Source organism: Callithrix jacchus, chromosome 7 (assembly GCF_049354715.1).
Source record: "Callithrix jacchus isolate 240 chromosome 7, calJac240_pri, whole genome shotgun sequence".
NCBI lineage: Eukaryota > Metazoa > Chordata > Mammalia > Primates > Cebidae > Callithrix > Callithrix jacchus.
Genome location: NC_133508.1, coordinates 39,947,054 through 39,959,395, shown reverse-complemented (window position 1 = coordinate 39,959,395; position 12,342 = coordinate 39,947,054). Strand labels below are relative to the sequence as shown.

Sequence of the window (12,342 nt, the reverse complement as noted above, 5' to 3'; positions counted from 1 at the left end):
GCTGGGTTCTCCCTGGGGCAGGGAGAGTACAGGAGGGCCCCAGACCATCTTGTGCCAGAAAGAAAGGGCTCCAGGAATGACGCCCACACATGAGGTGGGAGGGAGTGGAGGGTGGGAAAGCCTGGGTTCCCTGTCTGGTGAAGGCTGCCCTAGGTAGGGGGAAGTGGGTGGCAGGGAGGGGAGGTGGCAGCTGCATCTGGAAGCCACACTTGGTGTGTGTCCACTTTCTCACACAAGCACCAGGCACACAAAACGAGAAGAAAAATGTCAGTGAGAGAGGCAGGGCCGTCCCTGGGTGTGGACAGAGAAGATGGGAAACAGGCGTTGGGGGTGGCGTGCCCCTCGCAGCCGCGGCCCTGGCTGAGGGTGGCCCGGTGGATGAGGCTGAGTCTTTCCCCAGCCCTCTTCAGCTCTGCCGGTGCAGGGCTGGAGAAAAAGGGACGCCAAGCTTGTTGTGGAAGTGGAGCTCGGAGAGGATGAAGGCCCAGGCGGGTGGGAGGTGGCGGCGAGGGCCAGGAGCAGGGCGCGGGCGGGGAAGAGCAGAGTGAAGGAGCCAAGGCTGGGGCAGCCGAGCGCAGCTGAAAATAGCAGGCGGTGGGCGCCAGGGCGGGTTCCACGGGGGCTTCTGAGGACACCAATCCTGGGAGCCAGCGCAGGTGGCCCTCGTGACTCGGATCCCCCTCCTCACGTTGGGGTCTCCAGTCCCTGCTGTCCACGTTCAGCGGCTTGGGAGGGGTCCGCGGCCCTCCCCGACACTCCCGCCCGCCCCCCACACCCCGCCCTCCCTGCAGCAGCGCGAAAACCACGGGGCGCTGGCCTTCTCCGCAGCCCGGGGCCCGCCTCTCACGCAGCGAGCCACGCGCGGGTCTCTGCCCGCCACAGATCCTGCCAGGGACCCCGATGTGCTCGCGGTGCCCGGCGCCTCCTCTGCTGACAGCGACCTCGCCCGCGGTGCTGCCACCCGCCCCCGCCCCGGAGGGACGCCTCCGCCCGCGGTTACCCAACCTTATCCTGTCCCCGAAGGGTTCCACGCCCACGTTCCCCCCGTCCAGCCCCGTCTCCGAGGGCCCACTGTCCCGATCCCCATCCCGCCCGGTCCCCGCAGGGCCGGGCCGCCGGGGGTCTCCCAGGAAGCCGTCCCCAGGGCAGCAGCACGGCCCCTTTAAGCCGCTCGGACACGCGCACGGGCCCGAGGAGGCCTGGAAGCGCGCTTGCGTGCGCGTGCCCGTTGGGCCTCGCGTGCGCGCGCGACGCGCGGCGTGCGTCGTGACGCGAGAGCGTGGGGTTTCTCGAGGCTGCGGGCAGGGGCCCGCCGCGCCCATCCCGATGGCTGGAGACGTCTGAGGGGCGGACGGAGGCGGCGGCGGCGGCGGCGGCGGCGGCGGCGGCGGCGGGAGCGGGCGCGGGCGGCGAGTGGGGAGCGGGGCCGGGAGTGGAGCAGCCGCCGCGGCGGGACTGGACCGAGCCTCGCCGGCGCGCACCTGCCCGCAGCGGCCGCGGAGCGCGCAGCGCGGCCTGAGCGCGACGACCTCCCGAGCGGCGGCCGAGGCGGCGGTGTGGGCGCGTCCGGCCGCAACGAGGGCGCTGAGGTGAGCGCGGCCGCGGCCGCCCCCGGCCCCGGCTCCCTCCCCTACCTCCGTCGGTCCCCCAGCCTGGGGACCGCCCGCCCCGCCCCCACTCCACCCCTTGGCCGGGGCCGCGTCTTCCTGCCCCGCCCGAGTGCGGCGGACAGCGTCCGAAGGCGGGGGCCGGGAGCTGGGGTCCGAGGTTCGGGGTGCAGGGTTGGGGCCGAGGGCGGGGTCTGCAGAGAGGAGCCCAGATCCGAGGCCCAGGGCTTCGGAACCGAGGTTCGGCCCCGGCATGCGGTGCTCTGCGCGCCGCGGGCGCTTCCCTCGGCGGCGGCCGGGGCCCCGGGGACGGGGGTCGGGCGGGGCCGGGCTCTGCGTGGGGAGCCGGACGTGGCGCTCGGGCCCTCGGCGCTAAAACAAAGGCCGGGCTGGCCTGCAGACGGGGCGGTGTCGGCGGCCGGGGCCCCAGCGCGGGCGGCCTCTCGGGGTGACTTTGAGGGCCGGGCGGCCGCGGGGGGCAAGCGCGGGGAAGGGGAACAATGAAATGGGGAAGCCGGGTCGCGCGCCGCGGGCGGAGTGGGGATTTAAAGCGGAAGCCGGGCGCGGCGTTGGGAAATGGGAAAATAACGGTTCTGGCCCTTTGGCTGTGCGGAGCGGCGGAGGCGGCCGCGCTGTGGCCTCACCCTTCTCCTGCCGAGGCCGGGGTCTGTCCTGCGCCGGCGCCCCGCGGGTGTCGGTGCCTGGTCGGTGCGGACCCCCGCCCGGCCCCGAGAATGAATGGGCCCGGTGGCCGCGCCAAGATGGCGCTCCCGGCCCTGCCTTTGTGGGGCGGCCGCCGCGGCGCCGAGTTTCGGTGCCCTGTTTGCGATATTTCGAAGGCCCGAAGGTGGGGGAGAGGACAGGAAATAACACAAAGGCTGGGTGTCTTCCTCCTGCTTGGATCGGCTTTTCGGCTGGAAGCGGGGTTGGGGTGGGGGTGGGGAGCTCCGCTGAAAATTCCGCGGGGCTGCTGGCTGAGGCTTTGAGTTTTTAAGGATCTGCTGTATTTTTCCTGTAAATAGATAGTTGGTTCAAATGGTTAACATTTCTCGTGTCCTTTAAATTACATGGTTAGCATGCAGAAGCAGTATCAGTTTTGTTTGCTTAATTCATCTTCGTGGAAGCCTTTTTTTAAAAATAGAGATGGGATCTCATTGTGTTACCCAGGCTGGTCTTGAACTCTGGGGCTCAAGCGATCCTCCAGCCTCGGCCTCCCAAAGTGCTGGGATTAGAGGTGTGAGCCACCGCGCCCAGGCTGTCTTCATGGAAGCTTTTTAGTTACGATTGTGAAATGCATTTACTGAAGGACAATGCCAATGTTAAAATTCGTATTTTGAAAAGGGAGTTGGTGTATACATTTACAGTTAGGGTGTACAGTACTGGACTTACGGTAAATAGTGTAGACACCTTAACCTTTGGTTTTCCTTTGGAGAGTATTGGTTCATTTGTATTTTCATGTCGCTATCTATCTGATAGCAGTAATCTCACATAATATTAGGTGATTAAGCTGTTGCTCGTGAGATTATTAAGAAAATATGAAGATTATTTTTCGTGATTAGCAAATTTGACATTTTGTGAAAAGTTGCAGTGAATTGTGCATACTAAATAAGGTCTTTGGAGCAATCATTATCGATAAGGTTTCTGCAAAAATTTTTAATCTGAACCTATACTGTCTTGGGAGAGGGAGGAGCTCTTTATTGAAAGTACGGTTTTAATTTTTATGCCATTGAGATATATATTCTAGATTCTTTGGGAAGGTATACATTGCAAAAAGAAAGTGACTAGGCGGTTCCTTCTTTGCTAATGCTGGGTGCTGGATACGTTCCTAGGGATGGAGCTGGCTCCACTGACATGGAGACCGGTCTGAGAGCCTCCCCAGGGTAGGACTGAGTGGTGTATTTTGGCTTGGTTTATGGTAAGGCAGAACTTTCTAACAAGCTGAGCCGAGCCTAAAAGAACTGCAGCTGCAGGGTGCAGAGGCTGATTCTGTCAGCCCTAAGAAGGGCTGGGCTGCAGGTGTTGGGCAGTGGTCCCACATTAGGAGCTTTTGATTTCGTCAGCACTGAAAGTGCTACATGTTTTTTTGTTTTTTTGTTTTTTTTTTTTTAGTTTGGAAAACCAGTTGGGTTCTGAGGTGGCTGTGCCCCCTTCCAGTTAAGTGCCTACTGCCCAGGCCCAGTGTGAAGATGACATTTCATCTTCTGCTGGAACCTTTCAAGATAAATCTTATAGAGGAAACTGTTCCAACATGAAATTTCAGCTCAGAATTGACTTTCTCAAAAGAGCACATTACTGGACAAAAGCTGTTTCTCTTGTATAATCTGAATTTATGACAGAGCCATAGTTCTCATTAGACAAGTACTGACAGTGCTCTTCAGTGATACCTTTAAAATATTTTTCTTCCATATCCTCAGTTAATTCTGTTTTTCGTGGGGTAGGTGGGAGAGTTGAAGTAAATTTTCTCAGATTTAAATTTAATCTCAAGATTCTGAATAGTGTGTTTATTTTCTTTTGTTGTTTTGTTGTTGTTTGTTTGTTTTAATAGAGACGGGGTTTCGCCATTGTTGGCCAGGATGGTCCTCGCTTGACCTTGTGATCCTGGCGCTTTGGCCTCCCAAAATGCTGGGATTACAGGTGTGAGCTACTGCGCCTGCCGGGCTTTTGTTTGTTTTTAAGAGTGAAACCCGCCGGGTTTGGTGGCTCAGGCCTGTAATCCCAGCACTTTGGGAGGCAGAGGTGGGAGGATCACATGACAGCAGGAGTTTGAGACCAGTCTGGCCAACATGGAGAAACCCTGTCTCTACTAAAAATATAAAAATTAGCTGGGTGTGGTGACAGGCACATGTAATCCCAGCTACTTGGAAGGTTAGGTACGGGAATCTCTTGAACCCGGGAGGCAGAGGTTGTGATGAGCAGAGATTGAGCCACTGCTCTCCAGCCTGGGTGACAGAGCGAGAGAGTGTCTCAAAAGAGTGAAACCTCTTTAAACCCTTTTGATGCATAATGATTTTGATTTCAAAGCTTGTATCATCTATGTAGATCTATATTGACCACTTGAGAAATAGAATTTTGAGGAGTTTATTTATTTCTCAAAGGAAGTGGTGTACTGTCCTGCAAAAGTAACAGCTTTGTTCTTTCCCTTTTGCTTTGCTAAAATTCCCATGTTTTTTGGTTTATTTTGTGTGTGTGTGTGTTGGACCATTAGAAAAGTTGTAGCTTTGTAGCTAAAAACAGCTTTGTTAAAAACATGAAAATGGTCTTCAGGGTATCTCTATACTCATCTACCATCAGTTGACTTTTCGTAGCTTATATTTTAATGAATAACATTGATTTTATTTTAGAAGTGCAGTGTTGGCATTTATTATAGTTTTGTTGTTGGATTGTTGTTTTTCTCTGCCCAAAAGATTTGGCTCATGTTGGTCTCTAAATTGGATTAAATTCTTACTGTCTGTGACTTTGGCTTTAGCATTAGTGGATTGGTAATAGATATTCTCAGTTTTTAAATCTGGCTTGACCATATGGCAGGCCGTGTTATTTTGAAACCCCTATTTAGTTTAAGTCTCCTAAGACATGGAATAAAAATTTTTAGAAAAGTTTAAACTGGTTTAAATTCTGATTGCAGGTTTGCATTTGTTAAAAGTGCTTGGAAAGATTATGAAATAGGCAATTCAGTTAAGTGGTTTAGTGAACATAGAGTGAGGAGACAAATTTAAAATGGAAATGATCAGAAATAATTTATGAAACTGCAATGTTCAACATTATTGAAAGAAAAAGCAATTCAAACGTATGTGGGAGTGTGTGTATGGAGAGAGAGAGAAATACAACAATCATCAGCTGTTGTGGAAGAGGAATGGAATACCACCTCTTTCAAAGCCATGCATTTTGTTCCAGAACTTTGAAGAAATGTAGACAATCTGTAGATGTTTGATGTTTGAGTTGGCCAGTGGATTAGTGGAATGCTGAAAGTTTTTTTTTTTTAGAGCCAGAGTCTCGCTCAGCCGCCCAGGCTAGAGTTTAGCGGCGCAGTGTCGGCTCACTGCAGCCACCATCTGCTGGGTTCAAGCGATTGTCCCGTCTCAGCCTCCTGAGTAGCTGGGATTGTAGGCACTCGCCGTCATGCCCGGCTAATTTTTTTTGCATTTTAGTAGAGATGGGTTTCACTATGTTGGCCAGGCTGGTCTTGAACTCCTGACCTCAGATGATCCGCCTGCCTCAGCCTCCCAAAGTGATAGGATTACAGGTGTGAGCCACTTTGCCCTGCCAGAATGCTGAAAGCTTTTAGCTTCTTGTTCTTGTGGCAATTCGTTGGGTGCCATGGTAATCAGTGGAAATTACTCCTGGCTTTCAGTGGTAGAAAACTTTCTGCCTTTTTTTTTTTTTGACGTAATTCTTAAGTTTATTCTGTTGAACCTGTTTTGCCATTGATAAAATATTTTTATGATTTAATAATTAGTCGCTCAAAGCTTACTAATGCATGTTATCAAGAGGGGACTTATTCACCTGTTAGAATTGGAATACTAAGGGCGTAAGTGGAATGTATTCTTGTTTACTGGGGGTAATCATGTCTCCATGCATGTCTGTGTGAAGTCCTGTGGCACTTAGACATTGTATTACCTATGTGGATTACAGATACCCAACTTCCTGCTGAGTGTTGTAGTTAATGAAGCTTAAAAATATTCTGGACACTTTTTAATGAGATGAACATGTCAAAAGAGTCTACAATAGGTTTCAGAAAATTTGTCATGGGAATTTTAAAATAATTTCTAAATTCAAGGAAGGGAGAGAAATTCAGTAGTTGACAAAAGGATTGGCACTGTCTGAGTTAGAACCCAGCTCAGCTTTGTTGCCTCACTGGCTGATTTGGCAGTGTTAGGACTTTTATTCACGCTGAAAATCAAGATCAAGCCAGCTTCTGCCCTTCCACTCCACAGGAGCTTTCTGTCCTCCCTGAGCCTGCCTTAATTTAGGGCACCCGCAGTGTTAGGACTTCTGTGTCTATCCTTATCTGTGAGACAGGCATCCTAGAGCCTCTTTCAAGGGGTCATTGTGAGGATTAAATGAGTCCCGATGCAGGCACTTATAACAGAGCTCTGTGCAAGGGTTAGCCATTTCTGCTGCTGATGCCCTTGCTTTGTAAAAGTTTCTTTTATGACAGTGTTTTTTTTTTTTTTTTGAGATGGAGTTTCGGCCGGGTGCGGTGGCTCACGCCTGTAATCCCAACACTTTGGGAGGCCGAGGTGGGTGGATCACGAGGTCAAGAGATCGAGACCATCCTGGTCAATATGGTGAAACCCCGGCTACTAAAAATACAAAAACTTAGCTGGGCATGGTGGCACGTGCCTGTAGTCCCAGCTACTCGGGAGGCTGAGGCAGGAGAATTGCCTGAACCCAGGAGGCGGAGGTTGCGGTGAGCCGAGATCGAGCCATTGCACTCCAGTCTGGGTAACAAGAGCGAAACTCCATCTGTTTTTTTTTTTTTTTTTTTTTTTTGAGTCGGAGTTTTGCTCTTGTTACCCAGGCTGGAGTGCAATGGCACAATCTCGGCTCACCGCAACCTCCGCCTCCTGGGTTCAGGCAATTCTCCTGCCTCAGCCTCCCGAGTAGCTGGGACTACAGGAATGTGCCACCATGCCCAGCTAATTTTTGTATTTTTAGTAGAGAGGGGGTTTCACCTTATTGACCAGGATGGTCTCGATCTCTTGACCTCGTGATCCACCTGCCTCGGTCTCCCGAAGTGCTGGGATTATAGGCGTGAGCCACCATGCCTGGCCAATGACAATGTTAAATAATGTTATAAGACGACAATTTAAGATTTTTCTTTCTCCGTGGTTCTGGAAGAATATTAATTCAGAGTGTGAAACATACATATCAGCTATCTTTGCAAATCCTACCACTTACTTACTGCCTCAGTTTCTGCTGAATCTTCTCTCGTGTTCTTGTCTTTTCTTGAAAGGTTTTCTTTTTCTTTTCTTTTCTTTTTTAGTTCTTTTGAGACAGGGTTCTGCTCTTCTACCCAGGCTGGAGTGTGGAGTGTGGTGGTATGATCATGGCTCACTGCAGCCTTGACCTCCTGAGTTCATATGCTCTTCCTGCCTCAGCTTCACAAGTAGCTGGGACTGCAGGCACATGTCACCATGCCCAGCTAATTTTTTTTATTGTTTGTAGAGACAGGGTCTCACTATTTTGCCCAGGCTGGTCTCCAGCTCCTGGGCTCAAGTGACCCTACTGCCTTAGCCTCCCAAAGTATTGGGATTATAGTTGTGAACCACAACACCATGGTCTTAAAGGCTTTCCTTTCCCTTTATAGAATAATTTTGAACTATGCTTCATTTTGAAAACCGATAAAGTTTATGTTCATTTTTTAGAGAATTCTCCTCTCCCCGTTTATGAAGCTGGATTCTTTTGAATTTCACCAAAATATTGTTGACCTTCTTTGATTTGCTGACGGGACAATAATTAAATATTTTCCACTTGTTTTTATAAACACTGTAATAGTGATTTGTTTAACAGGCATCGACTTAGCACTTTCTCTCTTTTTTTTTTTCTTTTTTTTTTTATGTTTTTGAGATGGAGTTTTACTCTGTCTCCCAGGCTGGAGTACAATGCCACAATCTTGGCTCCCCGCAACCGTACCTCCTGAGGTCAAATGATTTTCCTGCCTCAGCCTCCCAAGTAGCTAGGATTACAGTCACACAGTGCCATACCCTGCCAATTTTTTTTTTTTGTGTGTGTGTGTTTTAGTAGAGACCTGTTAGCGCCATACCCTGCTAATTTTTTTTTTTTTTTTTTGTATTTTAGTAGAGACCTGTTGCCCAGGCCTGTCTCAAACTCCTGAGCTCAGGGAATCTGGGTTGCAGTGAGTGGAGGTTGCACCACTGCATTCCAGCCTGTGCGATGGGAGTGACTCCATCTCAAAAAAAAGAAAAAAGATTAGCCAGGCATAGTGGCGCACACCTGTAATGTCAGCTACTGCGGAAGCTGAGGCACAAGGATTGCTTGAATCTGGGAGGCTGAGGTTGCAGTGAGCCAAGATCACCCCGAGTCTGGGTAACAGAGTGAAAAAAAAAAAAACCTTTTATCTCAAGACCTCCAACAGGTGTTGGAAGAGTTTTAAGGTGATTGATCTGATGGGGATCATTACTTGGTAGTTGAGCCTAGAGTGCTTGGGGAGCAGGGTCGAGGAGCCTCTAGTCAGGGATATCAGATGGGAAGCTGGTATAGAAAGGAAAGGGATCTGGGCCAGGGTGATGATTGAGAAGACCTGGTGACTAAAGGGAAGACAAGGGTGATGGGAAAGATGCCAATGACCACACGTTTCTGTCTGCCTTCTAGGTGGTTGTGGAGCACGATGAGTTTAGTTTGTGTGTGTTGGGTTTGAGGAATCTCTGAGGCATTGTCATGTTTTGCATCGAAGGTACAGCAGTCCTTCTCCTCCTCCTTGAAAAACTCACCTCCTGGCTGTGTGTTTGCACTCCCTCCGTCTCTCCCTCCGTTCAGGCCTTGTTGATATATCCCTTCCTCAGAGGGTGTGCGCTGATCTCATTGATCTCTGCCGCTTTACCCCACTCTGTCTTCATAGCCTGATATTGCTCTTCCCACTTGTTCTAAGCTCCATGGACACAGGCACTTTGGTTCACTGCAGACCAACCCCTAAAACAGTACACAGTAAATGTTTGTTGACTTAGTGACTCTTGTGCCTGTGAATGGAGAGCTCTGGAGGATGGGTCTGAATCTAGGCAGGCCTTTGGGAGTTATTAACATTTGGTTGATGATTGAAGTGTTGGGAGCTGTGGTCACTTAGAGCAGTGGTTCTCAAAGTGTGATTGTGGACCCCTGGGGGTTCCTGAGACCGTTTCAGGAATTCATTCAGTCAGAACTATTTTCATACTCATATTAAGATGTTATTTGACTTTTCATTGTGTTGGCATTTCATTGATGGTACAGAAGCAGTGGAGGGTAAAACTGCTGGCTCCTTGGCACAACTCAAGGCTATGGTACCAAACTAGTCTCAGCAGCCACTGTCATGTCACTCACAGTGCTGTTCACCACCGTGAACCTGCAGTGAAAGAAAGTGCAATTAATCTAATGTCCTTGGTGAAACAATGAAAATTGACTTTATTAAACCTTACCCTTTGAAAACCCATCTTTTTAATATTTTTTGTGGTAAAATGGGAAATTAGCCATAAAGCACACTGAAATGTAATCGCTGTTTCCTGGACAAGGAGTTTGGTAATTGAGTTAAAAGAATGGTAGACTGAAAACAATGGCTGTTTAGATTAGATGTGAGTCTTTGGCAGATACTATCTTGAAAATGAATGAAGCGAATGAGATATTTCAAAGAAAATAACTGACACTATTGTTGGCAGTAATAAAATTTGAGCTTTCAAAGGAACATTTTTGAAAACTTGATTCTACGACCGTGTGCTTCCCAGTATTTGTAGACTTCTCTTACAAGCTAGGTGATGATGCTAATGAAATTTTTAAAATATGTAATAAAATGTATCGGCATTTGGAAGATCTGCATTATTCAGATCTGCATTTTCCAGTTGGCCTGTGCATAACCCCGCAAGTTCACAGATGGGTACAAGATCCGTTCAAAGCATAAGAACCAATAAAGTTTAATGTAACTATGAAGAAAGTTTCAGATTGTGCATCAGGAAAACTCTTCAGGATAATTACTGCTTATTGAGTTTTGGTGTAGTGTGAAAGAAGACTATCCACATTTATTTGAAAAGGCTGGGCTGGGCGCAGTGGCTCATGCCTGTAATCCCAGCATTTTGGGAGACCGAGGCAGGTGGATTACGAGGTCAAGAGATCAAGACCATCCTGGTCAACAAGGTGAAACACTTGTATTACTAAAAAAAATACAAAAATTAGCTGGGCATGGTCGCGCATACCTGTAGTCCCAGCTACTCGGGAGGCTGAGGCAGGAGAATTGCTTGAACCCGGGATGTGGAGGTTGCAGTGAGCCAAGATCACACCATTGCACTCCAGCCTGGGTAACGAGCGAAACTCTGTCTCAAAAAGAAAAGAAAAGAAAAGTCTGTAGAAGGCTGGGTGCAGTGGCTCAACGCCTGTCTGTAATTCTAGCACTTTGGGAGGCCGAGGCTGGTGGATCACTGGAGGTCAGGAGTTCAAAACCAGCCTGGCCAACATGGTGAAACCCTGTCTATACTAAAAATACAAAAAAATTAGCTGGCCGAGGTGGCGAGTACCTGTAATCCTAGCTACTCAGGAGGCTGAGGCAGGAGAATCACTTGAACTGGGAAGGCAGAGGTTGCAGTGAGCCAAGATTGTGACATTCCACTCCAGCCTGGGTGACAGAGTGAGACTCTGTCACACACACACAAAGTAAAGGCTATAGAAATAGTGTTTTTGGCCAGGTACAGTGGCTCACACCTGTAATCCCAGCATTCTGGGAGGCCAAGGTGAGCGGATCACGTGAGGTCAGGAGTTCAGGACTAGCCTGGTCAACATGGTGAAACCCTGTCTTTACAAAAATACAGAAATTAACTGGGCATGGTGGCACATGCCTACAGTCGCAGCTGCTTGGGAGGCTGAGGCGGGAGAATCATTTGGACCTGGGAGGTGGAAGTTGCAGTGAGCCAAGATCATGCCACTGCACTCCAGCCTAGGCAACAGAGCGAGACTCCGTCTCAAAAAAGAAAAAAAAAAAAAATACTGTTCTTGGCTAGGCTAGGTAGCTCACAGCTGAGGCAGGAGGATCGCTTGAGGCCAAGAGTCTGAAACCAGCCTGGGCAACATAGTTAGACCCCATCTCTACAAAAAAATTTAAAACTAGCCAGGGATGGTGGTGCATGCCTTTGGTCCCATCTACTAGGGAGGCTGAGGCAGGAGGATTGATTGAGCCTGGGAGGTTGAGGTTGCAGTGAGCTGTGATCCCACCATAGTGCTTTAGCCTGGATGACACAGTGAAACCCTGTTTCTAAAAATTAAAGAAAAAAAAGCTCTTTTTCCAACTGCATGTGTATATGAGACTGGATTTTCCTGATAGATTTCAGCTAAAACTGGGTAATCCAGCAGGCTGAGAGCAGGCACAGATGTGAGGATTCATTGCTTCCATTGAGGCAGACAATACAGAAATGTAAAATACAACTTCTCACCAGATTATTTTTCTTAGAAAATAGTTCTTCTTTATGAAAATGTTATGTATGGTAACATGTAATGGACTTATTGTTTTTAAATGATTTAATAAACATTTTTAGAACATCTCAGTTTTGATTTATAGCATAGTAAACATTGATAGATGGAACCCTCAGACAAAAGCCCCTGGGGTCCTTAATAGTTGAGGATGTAGAGGGGAGGGCCTGAGCTGAAATGTCTGAGCAGTGCTACTTTGGAGAGTGAGCCAGGCCCAGGGTACCTGTGGGGACCAGAAAATAAGTCCTTAGCTGGAGACAGGCACCCTGTCCCTGCCCCTGTTTGCAGCACTGTAGGATTGTGCCTTTTTTGGGAAGGAGAACTCAGTGATTTGTCAGAGGTTAAGGCCTGTTGGTGTAGCTTGAGAAGAGGCCCTTGTGTTTGCAATGTGCAGAGGAAGAGAAACTTATGAAGGAGTGACCAGAAGTTGGGAGACTCTCAGCACTAGTGTTGCACAGCCCACAGAAAGTCTGAGAGCAGAGGGAACGATCCATAGTGGTAGATGGATCCGTCAGTGGTAGAAATTGCTGAGGGCCAGTGAGTTCCAGTGGGGTGAGGAGAGGCAAGTATGGGA

At 49.3% G+C, this 12,342-nt stretch overlaps 1 protein-coding gene across 5 annotated transcripts in view; it reads left to right on the top strand.

Annotated features, from left to right (window-relative positions):
- The first annotated feature begins 1,303 nt into the window (after window positions 1-1,303).
- GNB1 (G protein subunit beta 1) overlaps window positions 1,304-12,342 on the top strand; it is a 100,761-nt gene continuing 89,722 nt past the window's right edge. For 4 of the 5 annotated variants that reach the window (XM_035307385.3, XM_035307382.3, XM_078330046.1 and 1 more), the window contains exon 1: window positions 1,304-1,589. The gene's annotated coding sequence lies outside the window, so the exon portion shown is untranslated. The remainder of the gene's footprint in view (window positions 1,590-12,342) is intronic. The other variant, XM_078330043.1, reaches the window with a different exon arrangement.